The following is a 19,504-nucleotide window of genomic DNA, read 5'->3' as shown; positions in this document are numbered from 1 at the left end:
CCTCCTGCAGAACAGCTCGGCACTGCTGCCATCCCAGGCCCTGGACAGCCAGACTTCCGTGAGGACTGGTTCATGAGGGAAGCGGCATCAGGGAAGCTTTAGTATTAGATATGTGTGTAACAAAATTACGTACACACCTGTGTTGGGTGTGTATTGTAAACCACAGCGGGAGGACAAGGCAACCCCTTTCTCAAAACATGATAGTGGAACACTGCCCACTTTGGGCACAGATCTCTGCTGTTGCTCGGTTCACGGAGGTGTTAGTAACCTCATGACCCAGGACTTGATCTGGTTTCTTTATTTCCCGGTTAGCACAGACGCTCCTCCATCCGCACTGGATCCCAAGCACGGCACCCACACAGCGCTGCTCACCCTTCCTGATGGCTCTGCTCCGGCCATGCCCTCCGCAGCTCCCACCGGTACAACATCCCCAGAACCTGGTCTACCGTGAGGCACATCATGTGCTATCTTTATTGTACTCCTAACACGGCAAGTATCCCCAGGACTTACGTTTTCCAGGCAGAATCCTAGCGTAATTGCTTAGAGTATTCAAACAGTTTAATGCACAAGTACTCTTTGTTTTAAATAACACCACAAACAGCATGATAAAATATGGATGCCTTGTTCCTTACCACAATTTACCCATTGTTAAGATTTGTTTGTGGTTTGGTGCCTAGGCACAATGTCCTTCTGTTCTCTAAAAAGGCTTGGAGAGCCCTATTTGACAATTTCACATCCCTTTGAGCATGTGATGCCTTGGCCTTCCCACTGAGAACATTTCTGTTCCAGGTGCTAATTAATGGCTTACATAGAAAGAAACCTAGGCCATATCTAAACTCAACAGGAACTCTCTTTGAATGGAAGATTATCAATTTTCATAAATGCCTGTGGTTATCTCCATATTAAAAAGGAAAAAAAAAAGTCCAGGAGAGCAGCTAGCTTTAGTCCGGAACTTTAGTTGGACAGTTTCAAAGTTCATACATTTCACCTACAAATTATTAACTTAGACATTTTCTCCATGAACCATTTTCTCCTCTATTAGCTGTTCCTCATCTCTAGGCATTCTGTAACTTTAATGGTGTAGAGGGTACATTTGTCTTTGCTATTTGTCCTTATTTTTCTGTGGTTTATGTTGTCATGTGTGTGATATATTCCAATCCTGCATCTCCTTGCTGGTTTCTCAGCAAACTGTTTCTGAAAACAACACCTTATTTGCACAGGAAAATCAGAAATAATGAAAATTAAATTAACCAGAGCTGTAATTTAAACCACTGCTTAAAAGAATTGTTAATTATATTAGAAACTCAAACATTTTCTTAGTGTTAATAGTTAAAGTTATACAACTGCTAGTGCAGATGAACCAAAAAGAATCTTTTTCCTAGTTCTGCATCTCATTTACAGAATTTCTCTCCTTTGTTTTCTTGGTTGTGTAGCATGCTGGACTCAGAATTCTCTTTCTTAAAGCACTGCTTTAAGAAAGAGAGCCCTTCAAAAGCCCTCATTTTTGAGGGATGTCACTCATTTTAATCCCAAATATGCTCGCACTCCTCACCAACGTAGGGTTTTAATTTTTATTGATGATAAGTATTCAAATGAGAAGTAAATATTCAAGAAAGGTTATTAAAACAAAAGGAATTTTCAATGTTTTCAGCTCTTATGATTTTATCAAAAGGCTGATGAGAGCTGGTGTTTTTCAGAAAGCCCAAGCTCTTGTATGAGAATAACCACTTTCTTTTTTTTTACTTTTGAAGTAAAAGTAAGATTCAAGGGAATAAATTAAAAATGAGCTGAAATGTGCCTGGAGTACATTTAATAGGATCAGAAAGAAAATAAAAGGACCCAAATGTGTATTTTTTCATAGTCCCTTTCAGTTCCTGATATCAAAACTTTTGTCAGTTTCTTTCACTTTTCTTTCCTCTCTGTCTTACCCATGGTTTCTGCAAAACCCCAGTTTAACAGTCCCAGTTGGAAGCAGGCTATTTCTCCAGCCTCTAGGCAGGAACAGATTGAGATGTGGGTCCTGTCGTAACTCAGGCAACCAAGTTAAAATGACAGAAAAGAAATACTATCACCCTAGTTTATAAATAGGAAACTGAAGAGAGTAGTGATTGCCTTGCCCAAGAAAACTGAAGTTTCAAACAAAACCAGTAAGCTAAATTGCCGGTTTCATGAGTACTAGTCTGCTGTTTTAATTGCAAAACTAACAGGGTGTCTTGTTTTTTTCCTCCCTGCTGCAGTAACTGCTTTTGTACCATTGCCTTGCCGATATTAGAAGAACACAGTGAATGCCTGAGACAAAAAATCATCTCTCAACCTTCCTCTTCAGCTACCATCCCATTGTCTTTGTCTCTAGATCTGTTATCTTCTCTGCTTTCTTCCTCTATACATTCACTAGATAAACTTATCTGCTTCTAGTGTTTCATCTTCCTTCTCTGCAATTCTGCTTTGTGATCAATCTTTCCCTTAGTATCTTGATTTCATCTGTCTTTTCACCAGATTACCCTCCACTTCTCTAAGCATTTTCTACATTTCATTAAGAAAGCTCCAAACTTTCTGAAAAAAAATTTTGGCCTGGACAAATTACACATTCAGAATCAGATCTAAGCTACTGTGTTTAATTGATGCAAGTACTCAGGTAAACATATGTAAGAGATTTCAACAACAGTTTTCATTTGTAGGAGATTTAATCAACATTTCTAAAGCACAGCTTTCAGAAATCATCATCTTTGTTATAAATTAAGAAAGAAAATAGCCTGGGTTTGTATGCATGGGTAAGCAAATGGAGGGATTGCTCAAAATTTCACAGCCTCTTTTTGTCAACATTAGTCTGTTGCACTTACACCATCATTATATCTATGTTCAACTGTAAGGAAATATATGAGTAAAAACCGTAAGATCTGGACAGTGTAAATCCGTAAGATCTGGACAGGCTACATAATTGAAATGTAATGCAAACATGTAGTGCTTCTCTTCTGAAGGATGTTTCGATCTGATTCTTCATGGATGTTTCAGTGTTCCATTTAATCAGGGTTTAAATACCTCTGAATGAGAATATAACCTATAAAAGATAAATCGTTCATTTTAGTAATCTTGGTAATTTATATTGGCATAATTCTATTTCATGTTCTTGCTAATCTGATGATAACCACATGCTCAAAACTTCATGCACACATTTTGGAGGAAGTATACTGTGTTTGTTTGGGTTACCATTATGTTTAGCTTATGTCTGTTTCCATATTTGTTTTCTTTCCTTTACTTTTGCCTTTCCTTTTTTTAGAGGCTGCTTTTTGTCCATTTATATTCCAGCCGCACCTTCTCAATTTTCTCGGGTTCATTGCCGGTTTCACTATCCTGTATCAGCTCTTCTACTTCACCATGCATGATCTGTCAGCAGGACAATATGATCTGCAGATCAGAAGCAGTTTAGCAGTTATTAATTTGTGTTGAATCCTTTTGTGGCCAGTCAAGTCCGTGAAGGACATATCTTAGGCAAACAACAAAGATCACTAAAATGATGGTGTTTTTCTTTTCCTCTTCAGTGGTTTCAGACCTCCAATATATTGCTTTCCTTTGTGAATTAGATGCTTCCTGTCGCATTAAAATTTGAGGCAGTCTTTATTTTCTTATTATTTTTTCCTTTTTTAAGCTGTCTTATGACTGTTAGTGCAACTTAATACTGGAATTCAGAGTAGCGTATCTCTTCTAGACAGACAGTAGAGAAGAGAGAATTTTGGGGAGGAGACGGAACAGACTATGATCTGTACACACCAACTCTAGGATGAAACTTGGTGTTGAGGTCTGGCCAAAGAAGTGGGGAAAACCAAGGCAAAGCAGCAGTTAAGAGCAGGGAGTACAGGTGGTGGGCAGGATGCCCATGGAAAGAATTGAGGGGAAAGTTGTAAGATGGTGAGGCAGAGGAGAGACTGCAAATTTGGAAACAATATTATTTTGGAAATGAACAAACACAAAGGAACTGTCCTAACTTTTAGATTTTCTGAATGACTGAAAATCTAAAGTCAAGAGTGTTCTGTTGTACAGATTTTCTAGTAGTAATATTTTATGCATAAGTTCATATGCAAGTGCTTTGAATAATTTTGTTTTAAAGCCTGATTTCTCCCAAGCCCAGTGATGTTGCAGCATCTGACTCTTAGGCACACTTCTGTCTAGAGAAACCTCTGGCCTCCAAATACCAAAGTCTTCATTGGAAAGCAGCTGATTAGGTTCTTCCTAGCTTGCCTAGGGTGGAAATGGTCAAAAAATGGGTTGCATGGTGGGCACAGGTGTTAAAGCAGGCAACCAGCCCCTAAAAATTGCTTGCAAACACTCATTACATGGAACTGTTCAGTTCAAACATTCTCTTTTGTGGACATACTTAACCTGACGCCAATTGGAATCCCCAGAAACACCAGGCTGTGGATGAGGTTGTACAAGATGCTGGTGGCATCAAACCCAACTTGGACAAGAAGGCTCTAAGTTCTCCATAAGCATCTTTAAAATTAAGGGGTTTGATCCAGGCTGTACTGGAAAGTTTGGCACTGTTGTCTGTCCTAGAAATAGCAAATAACCATGTAGGGTTTAATAACAAGTTATGTTCACCAGCAGAATTTGTGGCTCTTCCCACACCGTAAGAATAAGGAAAATTTAGTAGGAACTAAAAGATAGTGGTAAAGAAAACAAGTACAGCATCTCAGAGCCTGTTTTAAGGCTTGTCATTACAGTTGAATAGAGTTAGTGTAAATGAATTCTGTTTTCCCGGAGGCATCAAATTCCTCCTGTCAAGATAGTCTCTCAAGAGACTTGAAAGTCTCTCACTGCCCTCCTGCATTATTATTATTTTCCTTAAAATTTTCTTGCTATTGATGTAACTAGAAATTGAGTATAAGATCAGAGAAAATATTTTGTCAAGTGACTCAGACAGGCACAACTGATGGATACTAAGCAAACATGTACTGCATTTTATTTTCCTCTGAATGCACTACAAAAATATGAAAAATAGTTCATTTTACTAAAAATCCAGGTGGTAAATTCACGCTGCTTTATGCTACTATGAAACTGAAGAGTGACCCAGTACTGCCATCAAATCTGACATATGATTTTTCAGACCTGTAAGTTTAATTTTCAACTGGTGGGGTATGTCAAATCCCTGAAAACTGTCAGACCATTGTAGTGACGTTTATTGCTGTGACCACACCAGACTCTTCAGCACGAAGACCATCACTTTATATATGTGGTCAATACTCAGCAAACTGTAAGCAAACAACAAGATAGGATACATAAAGTACAGCCAGCTTGATCCTGTTCTTTCTAGTCATTTTAGAGAGAATAAAGAAAGAAAGCCCACTGGCAAAGAGCAAAAAAATGGAATTGCAACAGAGCTTACTGAGAATATAATAGCAAAATAATTTTTCATTTGAAAATGTCTGTCTGGAAAAAAACAAAATTTCTCAGCTTTGGTATGAAGTTTCTCTGGGTTCTTGAGGAAATTTCCCATCAAACCCTGACTGTATGCTTTCGAATAGCAATGGCACTGAGCTAAGTTTGCCTGGTTTATATTCAAATTACACAAACTCTTGGGACTTCAGCCTCAGCCTTTTTTAAGTGAAGTTTGGTGAGCATTCTCTTACCTCCCTGGAAACTGGTCCAGTTAGTAAAAGCAGTTGAATCAAGAAGCTGAAGCTTTTTTTCTCATCCCAGGAAAGACTGTCGTAGAAAGGATATAACCTCTCTCTTCACATAAATACTTAGTTATAAAAGTACAACAGATTTAACAAGTAATTAAGGGGTCTGTTTATATACTCCAGGTTTGAATCACATAGAAAGAGAACCTTCTAATTACCACAAGAACCATTGGAGTAGATGCTATTCTAGAGTGCTGCCTCTTTTCTTTGCCCCTGCTGCTCTCTTGTATGGGGAGAAAAGAGTCTCTTTTCTGCATATTTTCCTTTGTGAATTCTGATTGTTCAATGTCAGATAATTGCTCTTATACCTAGTACTACCATGTGGCTTAGGAGCATTTTGCAAGTATATGCTTCTCCTTTAACTGCTCTGGACAAGATGTAGATATGTAAAAGTTGTAACATTACTCCAGAATTTCACTTGGCTTATCCATTTAACTGATTATATTGTGATCTTACTAAGTTATTATTCCAGTGAAAGTAGATCTATAAATTTAATTTGATTATTACTGCTTGATCTACCTTTGAATTTCATACCTTTTTTCCTTTTTGTTCTTGGTTTGTTACTGTTTATTTTAACTTTCACTGAGAATGGTTTTTTTCCCTCATGCTTGTTGATAACAATCTATTTAAAATATAATCTCCTGGTTCTAGTGAGATGGATGCTATGTTTGCTTATTCACTCTGACAAATCGTGGAGGCATCAAACAGTCAGTACCAGGAAGAACTCCATAAAACTAGATAAGGTAGTGGCTGAGGGCTCTGACTTGTATTCAGCAGTGGGCAGAAATCACAGGCTGAAATGTCTCTCTCTCCCTGGCCCTTGCCTTGTTCTCCAGAGGCAACTTGTAGAGACAAATAAAAAATTATGAAACATCTTCTGAATCAAAATTTAAGCCAAACATACTGAAGTGAATGAAAAAATGGATTTCAATCAATTTGTACATGTCATGCATATCTCTGGTACTTTCTTTAGCCATCTGGTTTACATCTGCTGTCTTTTAAAAGTGATATTCCTGAAACCTGCCAGCAGAGCACAAGAAGTAGTTTTGTGGGTGTGTACAAGCAATTTGGTGTGGTATCCAAAAATCAGGAGACGAAGACACTGAGATCTCAGCTGAATAGGTCAAACTCTACATGCTTTTGCCAAAAATGTTTCCTGCACAGAGTTTCCTTTGGCACAGACCTCAAGGTTTAAATCAATATTCTCATTAAGTAGAAGTATCTTTGTTTTTAGAAATACATTTAAAGGGTGGAATAAATAAAATTAGTTAACACTTTCATCGTTGGAGGTGTGGTCCAAAAGCATCAAACTGTTCAAGCTACTTCAAGGCTAGAAGCTAAGTTCCGTGGTGGAACTTTAAATGCTATGAGGTGTCTAATTCCCGTCAAAACTTTAAGATGTGTAGCCTTTCTCCTTTAAAAGAAGCAATAACATATCATCTAACCGTGTGTATTGAGTTATGTGGTCCCTCGTTTCATGTTTGAGCTAATCTGTGTACACAGAGAATGAGTCTTTATTGGAACATTACTATTTTAGGACCTTCCTATGAGCTTGCTCTTCTCAGTCATATTTGTACTCAGTTCTAGGCTGTTCCTCATTCTGTTCCTAAAACAAGGAGAAAAAAAATCACTCAGTAAGAAGAAATCAAAGACTGTTGTTAAGGTACTTGCTTGGACATTTTGCTGATGGAGAGTGAGCTCTGTACTTTCAATTCTGCATTGTGCATGGGTTTCACTAACAGCACAATGTCATTTTTTTCAACTTTAGTGGTTGGGTAGATTCTGACACACCAGGAAAATGTATCTGTTTCAATTTGGTATTTAACAAGGTGCACAGATGGTGTTACAAAGCAGGTAGAAGTGGTTAATCACCTGTGAATTTTAGGCATTTTTCTGCTGTCTATAGAGGACTTGAGAACTGCATTTACTGCATGGGTTTCTCCACCATGATTTTCATTTTCATGGTTGTTTTCAATCAATCCCCCCAGAGTGGTTTGCAGGTCTCTTCATTCCAAAGCAGTGAAGACCTGCCCATGTCCACATTCGTGGTGCAACAAATGATTTGGGACCTGAATCATGTGGTATTCAGCATTCATGTTCAGGCAAATCCAGACCTCATCACACCCTGAATTGTTTCATTTTACTGACACCATCTGTTTCTTGAGCCTCAACCAATTTGTATTCCATTTCAAAAGTTGTCCCCTATGCTCTGCTTTCTGACCTTGTAAATTGATCTCCTGTACAGTCTGTAACAAATACTTTCCTGAAATCTGGATGAATTATGTCAACGATTTCATCTTTATCAATTCAGCAGTGCTTTGAAATGACCCTAATACATTTGTCATACATGATCCTCTTTTAGCAGAACCAGGCAACTTTCCTTTACTAAATCACATTCCTAAATGAATTGTAATCTGCCTTATAAATGTTTCCATTATCTTGCTCACTACTACATTCAGTCCTATAAGTCTGTATTTCAGTGGGTCTTCCAGTGTCTCTTTTTGACAGCTACTGAAGACACTAAACCATGAAATGCCTTTCAGGTAAATATTAAGTGCTCCTTAAAAGAAGAAGAAAAAAATTAAAACCTAGTAAGATGTACTCCTGATGTTCAATAGTAGTTTTAGACATTCACTTAAATGAATGGAGAATAAAGGAGGATTTCTTTATTGCTGGCAGTTAGTGGCAGTGATGGATCATGGCATAGACATTCTCAGTATGGCCAAACAATTTCAGTGTACAGAATTTTATATAGCCACAGCTAAAATTCAATGAACTGATTCAGAAGGTTCAGGATAAACTATAACAATAAGTTAAACCATTAAATCGATTTGGTATTTTAAAAAGATAGGGAGCAGGAGATGTCATCTTCCTTCACAGATCTAACATTAACTGGAACTGTAAATCCAGAGCAGAGTATTGGTGGATAAGAGTATATAATGTGTGATTTAGGACCCATCCTGGAAGTCAGTGAGGATTTGAGTACACCAACGCTAAAACATTATCAGAGCATTATAAGGGTCCATCCAGAAAGTTAGGAAGATTTTTTTTTTTTTTAAGAATAAAGATAAGTTTCGTATCTTAAAGAGGCTATTTTTGGAGAGTTCCAGGCAAGATGAGAAAAGAAAATGACTGTGAAAGAAGAAGCAGAGTAGCAGAGGCATAGATAACCACTCATCCTACTATCCTCTCAAGATACGAGCTGAGGATGATTTCTGTCAATGACTTCCAAATATAACATTATTCAGCTTTCATTATGTTGTCAATCTAATTTGAATGTAAGTTATTCAGAGCACATGGCTGGTGTGCCTTTGTGTTTGTCTGTAAAGCATTGCTCCCCCAAGCCAGAAAAAAAGAATTCTCAGATTAGAGGAGATAATGTCCTCATTGAAAGTCCTGTGTACAAATGCTTGTTTTCTAATCACCTTTTTGAAACCTACCCCTGCTACACTACACTGAGAAATTCTTCTTCAAAGTAAGAAGAATTTCAGCTTACTTTTTACTAACCCTGGAACAGCCTCTCTGCTTTATGAGCAATGGGAGAAACTCCTGCCAATTTACATTAGATTCTAGGGGGAAAAAAACACCTGAATCCCAAGGTTTGGCTTTGGTGATGACCTGAAGTTCACAGAACTCTCAATATTGAACAACCTTCATGTCTGAGATGAAATCCTGAATTCTCACTGAAGTGAAATAGAATTTTTTCGTTGACCTTAGAAAAGCCAAGGCTTCAATTCTTCTTTTTGAGACAGGCATTATTAAAGTTTTTGCATTCTGTGGCATGGTTACATACAATTGAGTGCTATAGAGATAGCCCACAAGTAATACAGAAAATATTACCCCTAGATCTGCAAGATCTAAGAGAAAAGCCAAAAAAAAAAAAAAAAAAAAAAAAAAAGGCTTGTTATGTGCTGGCAAGTCCACCTTCTTTATCTTAACTCTAAATAAAAGCATAAGAGTTTAACTGAAGAACAATTAAAATCTGAAAACATGCTCTTTATTAGCCTACTGAGTAATTTTCTAGATTTTAGCTTCCCTTTCCCATCCTCTCTCTCTTTACAATGAATCTACTCTAAATCTCCCTGGTTTTTGTTGCATTGTATTTTTGTCCCCCTCTTTGTATTTATTTTTCTTTCTGCTCTTTCACTCTAGATCGGCCCTTTTTGTATCTGACTTTATTTTATGTGTCTGCCTGCCTTTGAGCCGGGCCTGACTGAGGAACTACTTCATAACTATAAAACTCCAGACTGGAGAGGCTTTTCCTGAATCCCCAGATCCACCACTGGCCAACCCATGCTTCCAATCTCACTCTCAAACAAGGACAGTGAGCACCACTGTCTCTTGTTTAAGTCTGACAGTTATTTTTGGGCATAAGCTACATGTGCAGCTGGATCAGAAGCCATTGCAGAACACTTGTGAGGCACTACAGCACATCCTACATGAGCTTCCAGTAACACAAGCCAAGGATAAAGTCAGATCACAAGAGTAACTACTGGCAGCAGACTGAGCCCCACGCTCACCAGGGTGTGAGCACAGGCTGTGTGTGACAAACATGGGTTCATCAGGGTGCTCTTGGACCATCATGTTCCCAGGAGAGATACACAAGAGCTGGGTCCAGCAGGTCAATCCGTGACTCTCAAAGAGAATTCACTCTGCTCCCTGTGAGTGCTGGTCAGGCATACGAGGCAGAACTCCAAAAAATGTCAGCTAATGCGAGCTCGAGAATTTACCAAACAAGATGAATACCTGCCATAAAAAGCCAGGGATGTAAAGGGCATAGACTTGAGCTAAGCCAAGTGCATTGAACATCCATCTGAAAATACAGTGGGAGCCAGTTGAACATTTGAAGACAAATATCGGCTCAACCTCAACAGGAAAAAAAAGAAACAGACCAAAACCAATAACAAAAACAAAAAACCAGCAAGGAAATCAAGGAAAATTAAAGGGCTAAAAAGAAAAGCAAGCTATTACTTGGGGGAAAGCCAGGGGGTGGTTCTTGCCTTCATACACCAGGATGAACATATTATTGGTGTGTTATGTTGTGGCTGTGGGAGCTGGACTGCCCTCTTTTCACAGCAGCAAGAGGTGTGTTCAAGCATGTGATGCAAAGTGTGGTCAGTCCAAGAACATGGAGCAGGTCAGGTAGAGGTGCTGAGGTGCAGCTGCATAATAGCCCAGTGGGGAATGCCTGCTCACCAAGCAGCACAAGGCATGAATGACAGGCATGATGCAGAGGAAGAGGGAGAATAATGGTGGTTTTAATCCTTTAGAGACTAAAACACAGCCAAGCACAGGCTGACAGGTAAAAGAATCAGCCTCTTAACAACTTACAAAGGGCACAGAAACAACTTGGACTACACAAAGCTGACCTGAAAGCATGTTCCTGTGGCAGAGTCAAAGCACTAGGGCATTACCTGCCAGCAAGCAAGTCTGAGTGCAGGCACTAAACACCTCCCAAGCAACAGGAGAAAGCAGTACAGGAAAGCTGAGGAGAGGCAGATTCTCAGGAGAATGCTGGACACAAAGCTACTCAGCTTCCAGCCCATGTGGAGTGGTGCTGGGATGAAAAAGCAAGCTGCACATTGTGCAAACTACACACAGAATCAAGGGTGTTATGTGATCCTACATGTAAGTGAAAAATGATAGGATTCTGTGAATTTTCAAGGGTCTGATTGATAATTTTTGGGCTCCAAGTGAGCAGCAGTAGTATTACCGGTTCTGTTAAAGATTCCCTGCTCAAGGATCTATTCCACATATATCATACTTTTTCTGAATTTTACAAAAACTAAGCATGGTAGAAGAAGATATGGGGAAAAGCAAATTATGATAGAAGGATGGAAAAACTTCATGAAGCTGAGCAGTCCACAGGATAGCATTTACCCTTGGCTTACCTACATGAAGGCAAAGAGCTGTCCTGTCCCATGCAGGTTCTCCCACAGACATCTTGTGGGCAGCAGGGCTGTGTTGGTGCGTGTCACCTGGACCATGGGTACCACACCAGCAAGAGGCCATGTGGGAGTGAACTCCCCTATTGCATCTCCTGTTGGGTTCATGCCTGCCAGTACAGCTACCATTTGTCTTTTCTTTTTAAGGTGGTGATTTAAATCAGTTCCCAGGTTTTATAGTGGCATAATGTTAGGGTAACAGCAGTTAGTAACCAGTGGGGAAAAATACACTGCCACAATAAATATATAAAAAAGAGGTGTTCTGTTAGAGTATGGGGGCATTTCAAGCCTCAGGGGTTATTCACGTAAACGAATCTTGTGCTTATTCTGTCAGGGAGCACAAATCAATAGCACATGAAAAAATAAGAACCAACAGTCTTAAAATCCCAGAAGAAAACAAACCACACAAATCAGATCCCATTATAGATTTCAGGACCATTCTCTTGATCAGAGAGAATTTTTCTTCCATAAATAAAGTTGTTAAAGGTGACCCCACGTTAGAGTGAGAGTTTTGAATTTACCTCCCAAAACATCTGAGGTGTTCGAAGCACTGTTTTTCATTTGGATCAAGCCCAGAAGGTCTGAAAATATGGTTTATTTGGACAGCATGTGAAGGCTTGATTGATCCCAGAGCTCTGTTGGCATAAAGATTTATTGAAGTGTGCTTTCAGGAAAACAACTTGACTGTCCAGTGCTATCACCATGAGCACCAGATTCCCCATGAAAACTAACAGCTTAGCTATGACTCTAAATAACTAGTACAGAATATTTTTTTTAAATTCTATAAAAAGTGATTGCTGTGAAGAGAAATCAGTCTTGATATCAACACCATTGGCAATGCAAATATCTGGTATTTCCCTGCTGCCCTGTCATCTGCTCACCAGAGTCACAACATTGAGGGGTTTTCTGCCTTCTTGTCTCTGAATCCTGAGTTTCTACTAGCTCACATTTTCCAAGTGTTTAGAGGCAAATGAAAGCAAGATGTTGAAACAGAGGAAGACTTTTCCTTGGTCACTTGAACCTTGGATTTCAAGTGTTCAAGTGAAACACTTGAACAAGAGACTTTAATTACCTGAGGCTAGTCTAAATTACCTAACTTGCTTCTAATGAGAATGGGTTACAATGTTTAGTTTAAATCAGAATGGCTTTCAGTCTATGAAAAGCATGCTTTGTATTTCACAGGTATGTGTAGTTCCATAGCAGAGAAATGCAGATTCAGCCCCTATCTGCACTAGCCATATTGGTACCCAGGTACCTTACCTTGCTTATCTGTGTTTAGAGGTATTTTTTCAGCAAGAGAGCATCACTTTAGTCTTTCCACAGCTTGTTATGTTGTTTACCATCTTGCTCAGACTGCTGTTGAAAATGCTTTTTTTGTTTTCCCAGTATGAAGTTACAACATGCTGTTACTGTTTACAGCAAATAGGCTGGCATGACTGTGCAAGCTGAGGAGGAACACACGTGCAGTGGTAGATTTGCTGTAATGCTTTCACAGAAACTTGAATATTTACTATTTTTTAATAGTTTTACTATCAAAACAGCTCATTCTGTTAAGGAAGAGAAAAAACTCTCAAAATTATTTGTGGAAAATGTTATGGAAATAAATAATTTGGGAATGCTACCTACTGCCAATAATCTCTTAAGAACTGGCCTGATTTTGGTGACCTCTTGGATGAACATAATACTACCGAGTCTGTTTGGAGGTAGTATATACTTTCCAGGAAAAAAAAAAAAAAAGGAAAAAGCATTAAAAATTAGTGCAAGGAGAAAATATAATTCTGATTAAATTACTTCCAATTTCACTTTGACCTATAGAACTCAGTCTATCAGATTCTCTACAAAAGATGTGGTCTAACCTCTAGGGAGCAGCCACACTCATGACCCAGAGCAGGAGGCTGCTCTCTGAAGTCGTGAAATTGCTTCTAGGTATTTGAAGCCTATATGGTATTTTTTATCCTGCCTTTAGTCCTCCAGCATAGTGTGTGTATTCATGTACATGAGCTAAAACATGTTGCTCCCTCTTGGTAATACAAAAAACCTTGTCAACTAATGCATCAAAAGCACTTTTGTGTCTATCATAAAATCACAGAACTATAAAAACAAACTCTGGAGCTCATTTGGTCCAACACCTTGCTCAAAGCATGGGAAATGTCAAAGTTAGGTCAGGTTAACAAGGATTTGGGAAGTCTAGTTGTGAGTGTCTCCAAGGACAGAGATCTTACAACCTCCTTGGGCAACACAGTGTTTCACCACAGTGAATGAATTTATTTCCTTCTATCTGATGATGGAAGAAAGTGATGACCCGATGGGATCCCTCCCAACCCTACCTGTTCTGTGATTCTATCTAACCAGAATGTCCATTACAGCAACTTGTGCCTATTGCCTCTTGTTCTTTTGCTGTGTAATACTTAATCAGAATAAAAATTTCACTCTGTTCCATCTAACTCTACATAGACCTACCCATATTACAAGGCAGGGAGAATGAAGACATTTTCTGGCCATTAGAGCTTCTTTTTGCAGGCTGCCTTAAATTAAATTACACTGTCGATTCTCCATCAACAAAAATAATGGCTGAATTCAATGGTTTTATTGATGCATTACACTGGTTTCAGATACAGGATTTCCCATGCCACAGGGCTGCCTGTATAAGGAATAACAAGTCTTCATCTCTGTGATAGAAACAGACTGGATTTTTCATGTTTATGAGAAATATGAGGAACTAGTGATAGTCACTCACTTTTACTTTTTCCTTAAAACATATGTGGCAAACCCATAACCACTGAAATAGCTGGTTAACTGTCATAAATGCGTTTATATTATTACATATAGGTAGAGTGTGTGGACGGGAGATTACTGTACAACCTTAGTCTAGACTGGCTTGCTTAATTTTTGTTTTACTGAGTTACAAAGAGAGTCTGAATTATAATTTCTTTAAAAATTAACAATTTCATTAATCATAATTATTTTTATACTCATAGGAAAATAATAAATTAGATGACTACACTGATAATACTGGATGATTAGGAAATATGACAAAGGCTGTGACAATTTCTTATCTGTTCTGAGGTGCCTGCTTCTACCTAAGAGCAGTGGAAGGTGTCAGGGCAGCCCTCAGACTGCTTGGCTGGATGCTCAATGGACATATTGTCATCCTGCTGATATTCCTCTAAGTCTAGCCCTAAGTGACTTGATCATGGACCTATGGACTTGGGGAAGAGTAGAAAATGCAACTCAGGCCTTCAGCATCTTGTCCTGAGGCCTAATCATATGCTGAAGTTGAAGAGCTCCAAGTATCCCTTTCAGCTCCAGTGCACTAGAAATACTCAGGCACTCTCTAGAGGGACCAAGGGGGTCATAGCAGTGCTAAAGAAAAAAAATTATTTAAAGGCAGAGATCAGAAGGATTGCTCCTTTTCCAGGTTGGTTGAAGTCACTAGTAATAGTAGTCCCTTTTTCCTAGATCTGGAATTTTTATACAACTGTAGTTGGAGAAGGGAGACTTTCAGAGCACTTGCTTTCTGTAATGACAAGACTACATATGAAGTACGACGTTCTCAGCTGAGCTCTGGTTCAGATATTGTTGACTGACGTGAAATAGCACAAATGTGGCAGCTGTCTAGATATTCATTTAAACATCACCCTGATCGGGAGCACACTGCAGTGCTGACGTGTTCAGACACCCTTCTATACCTTAAGACTGAGGGCCCAAATCCTATTAATGGAGTGGTGCAATAGGGAGACAATCTTTTTCCCTGGCTCCTGTGTCATGATGAATAGAAGGGAAGAGTTCAGCCCACTGGTAGGGATATGGATCCACCGTGCAAAGCAGTTAGGATAGACTTTGATGATTCAGTGAACATTTCAGTGAGCATTACACAAGATGTGATGTGGCCTTGCTTTTCTTCTCTTTGTTCCATTGAGCACATGTGCTGTAATTTCTTCAGCATCTACGGGAGCAAACCCAGATCTGCTGCAAAGCAGGGAAAAGGGCAGAGTTGGGAAACCGTGGAGTGAGGCATCCTGTTAACTAGAAGGAGGGGCAGGGCTTAGGTCATGGACCTTGGCATGGTCATGGACCATGGTAGAGGCGGCTTGAGCATCATGAGGTCCCAGAGGGGAGGATGTACCCCTGCTTCATGGGTCATGAAGACCATGGCAAATCACCAGTCCCTTGAGGACTGAGACTTGCCAGCATTGCATAAACATACCATTAGTGCCTTTAACTCTGAGTGTCACTTATGTGCTAGGGCTCTTTCATGCTTCCCTTTCCTGTTTGCAGAGGCTTGTTTAATTTTGCTAACGACTCTGAATAAAGATAAGGCCCGTGTGTGTAATAACAGACTAAAATTAAACTTCAAACAAATTATCTGTTAGGGTTTAGGAAAATCTTATCTGGGGAGGAATTAATCCTTGCAGCTTGTTTTGGGGCTTTAGCAGGCCACCAGGGATTTGAAAGAGAACAATTTTTCAGGCTGGAAAATACACAGCAACTGGAACAATGTGCATAATTCCGTGGATATGATAAAAGAGAAAAAATCCCAAAAAGGCACATAAACATCTGAAGTTCTGCTCCCCAGCCAGCATGAACTGACTGCAAACTAAATGCAGCTGCTGTAGATCATCAACTGTCACTGACAAAGCCCTGGTCTCTTTTGACTGATGTCCCTGCTTCCTTTGTCACTGTGTATGAGGACAATTCTGTGAGTCAGCTCTTATGCCCTAGTGCTCCCTGCTGCAGGGTTTGGAAAGCAGCCACTGCACCCTCCCAGGGACATCAGGTTGCTCTGAGAAGATGAAGTTGCTCAGTCCAGCATATTAATCAAAACACAGAGGGGGCAAGAAGTGCCTGCGGGGGTAACTTTGCTGAAAAAATGCTCACATGGCTCAGCCTGCTGTTAGGAATGGGATGAGAGGTTCCCATTCAAATGGGGCTGGCAGAGACTGGGAAAAGTCAGCCCCATTTGAATGCTACCATCCCATAAAGGCTTGAGGGATGTAGTCCCAGAAACAATTTCAGACTAACGCTTTAGTTTTGAAGTTCACTATTGTCTGTCTGGCAGACAATAAAGACAAAGACAGGAAGACTTCTCAAAACATCTTCTTACCCTCATACCACAGAGAAATCTCAAATTTCCTTTTGCAAGAGGTTCTTGGTAGAGGTCTTTCATCTTTTTCCATTCATTTTTTCTTTCTTTCATCTTAGCTGTCCACACCAGTTGAAAAAAGAGGGTGAAAGCTTTAGGAAGAGGGAATAAGAGAGAAAAGGAGCTTTAACAGTTAGGAGGAAATAAATGGGTGGTCTTTGGAAGCATAAACTAGATCAGTAGTGAGGAAAATCACAGCGGAGAATATCCAAGGTGTTTTTTTGTTTTCTTCAGCATATTTTTCTTGCAGTTCTGGGGGCATATATTATGCAGGGTTCAGAGTGAAAAGCCCTCTCACCACTGCACAGCAGTACTAGAAGAGAAACTGCTAGAAAACATTGTCTTAAGTTTTCCTTATCCTCAATCATACATGGGGTAAGATGCAAGTCTTAGGTGGAAATATGCAGTGCCTAAACTCTGCAAAGGTTTTCATATGCTGTGTATTCCACTACTGTTTTGGGAATATTTGGCTACATTGCCATGCTGTCAGATTGTTATGGTTCATGGTACGTAGAGCGACCAAATAAGTAACAGAATGGGCTAAACCTGCATCCTGAAACCCCAGAAGACTGAATGCACCCATTTGTCCAAAACACCTGACTGTATTCCCTGAAGCTGTTTACAAAGAGGAGTATCTTGCTTGACAGAAGGGAATGCAGTCAGAAGCTCAGAACACAGCAGGAAAGCATGAACAAATAAAGAGCAAAACATCCATTCCCCCTCTTTAATAGGTGGTTTAGATTCCTTCCCCTCCACACAGACAACATCTCTTTGGCCACTCTTCCTTCCTACCCACTCTTCCCTCCTCACAGAGGAGCAATAGTCAATTTGCAACAGTAGTCCTTTGGTATTTGCAGGTCTATTTCCCACCTGAAGAGCCCCAAGTCACTTCTTGACCTACCATAATTTTGTAATTTATTTGGAAGTTAAACATCTGAGACCTCACTGCAGTCCAGCTCTGCTGTACTCTCCGGCCAGCACCATCTCAGCAGCAGTACATGTCTGCATGGTTACTCCACCCTATCTCTAGGCCTGGGCTGCATCAAGAGAGGAGCAGAGGTGGCTTAGCACAATGTGTGGTCTGCCTGTTTAGAAACCACCTCTGTCTCGAGAACAGGGCTCCCTCCACTACCTGAGCTGCTCGTGACCCTATCTTGCTCATCATAAATATCAGGGGTCAACAGAGGTATTGAGAAAGATCTTTGAAAGGGAAGGAAAGATCTTTGAAATAATCTTTTCATTTAAAGAGTCAGAAAGCAAAAAGGAGGACCTCTTCTTTACTTCTGAATTCTCTGCCAAAGACACAAAGACACCAAGTCACTGAAGAACAGTGGCACACCTGCATCAGTGTGCAGTGCAATGATGCCCAGCCCAAAAAAACCATGTGCAGCGTGGAGACCTGAGGATCCAACAGTCCAGAAGTGCTGTGTTGGTACAATACTTTGCCTCAGCCATGAACCCCTGTCAAGTGGGCAAATTTCCCTGGTCTCCCATTCTTCTTGGTCCCCAGCAGTGCTGCAATCACACGGATCAAGCATGTTGCTCTTGGTATTTATCTCACCTACCTAACCATTGGCCTGGAATAAAACCCACCACAGTGTGCACCAGCTGAAGTTGTTCTTTCATGTTATTTCTTGAAAGATATTTAACAACTTGTTAGTAATCAATACCTGCATGGTTTCTCAGTAGGCAGCCAAGAAGGATGAGGCAGAAATCCCTAGCAACATGCAGTCATTTTTTAGTCCAGACTTTACCTGGGCACAGAGGTCACTGCTGGGCAGTCTCTAGTTCATTCAAAAGGAATATGTAATCTTGGCCACATTTCAAATGTGTGCTGACCTGAAGAGTGAAAGACTAGAGACAAGAGGTTTAGTAGTTTGGTGTGCTGAACTCATGGTATAATAAACCAGCTCTTTTTTACCTTCAGTTTCCATCTATAATACTCATATAGGTCTTGACAACAAATGTCATATGTTTCATTGTTATGGATATTACTTGTAAAAGGCAAATATGTTTCCAAATGATTGGATTTGCTACCATGAGAGACAATGTTAATAATCTGGGGTTAAATACAAAGAGACAAAAGAAAGCTCTCTTGTTGGAGTAAATACAATCTCATTGCTTTGCATTCAGTTTTAGAGGGTTCATGAATATCTTTGTTTTCTGTAACCTTGCACGTTATTGAAAAAGATCTTTCATTTGCTTCTACTCTTTGCAATTTCTTCAGATATTCTATTTCCTTGCATCTGCAGAAACTGAGCTGGTTTTTTTGTGCTTGACAAACCATCAACATCTGCATGTGAAAGATTTCAAGGAGAGAAGGAACAGTAAAATAACAGAAGATAGAATCCTTTCCTAATAGTTTTTCCTTTGATTTTCAGACACTTGTGTAATAGGATGTATCCAATGGTGAATTTTTCTGAAAATATATTTAAACTGAGCAAATTCAGATTTGATTTGTTGACACTAGAGAACAAACTTGGTGAAAGAAGTAGTCTGTCTTGCTCAGAAGCTGCCTCAGACTGAAGCTGTATTTTGATTTGAGAGCACAAACAAAAATGAAGGATTGATTCCTCATGGAGGTCCAGCCTGTAACTGAAGGGTTGCCTGTCACATTGGGGTGGCATATTTCAGTACCAGCTCAAGATCATGCTGCAAAAAGCAGGAAGTGTAGAAAGGCACTGTGATCATCTGGCCATCTGCTTTCCCACACAAAATGGTTTGTAACTGTACTGTGC

Source organism: Haemorhous mexicanus, chromosome 4, assembly GCF_027477595.1.
Source record: "Haemorhous mexicanus isolate bHaeMex1 chromosome 4, bHaeMex1.pri, whole genome shotgun sequence".
In the NCBI taxonomy this organism is placed as follows: Eukaryota; Metazoa; Chordata; class Aves; order Passeriformes; family Fringillidae; genus Haemorhous; species Haemorhous mexicanus.
The sequence above is the reverse complement of the archived record's forward strand: the minus strand, read 5'-3'. Positions refer to the sequence as shown.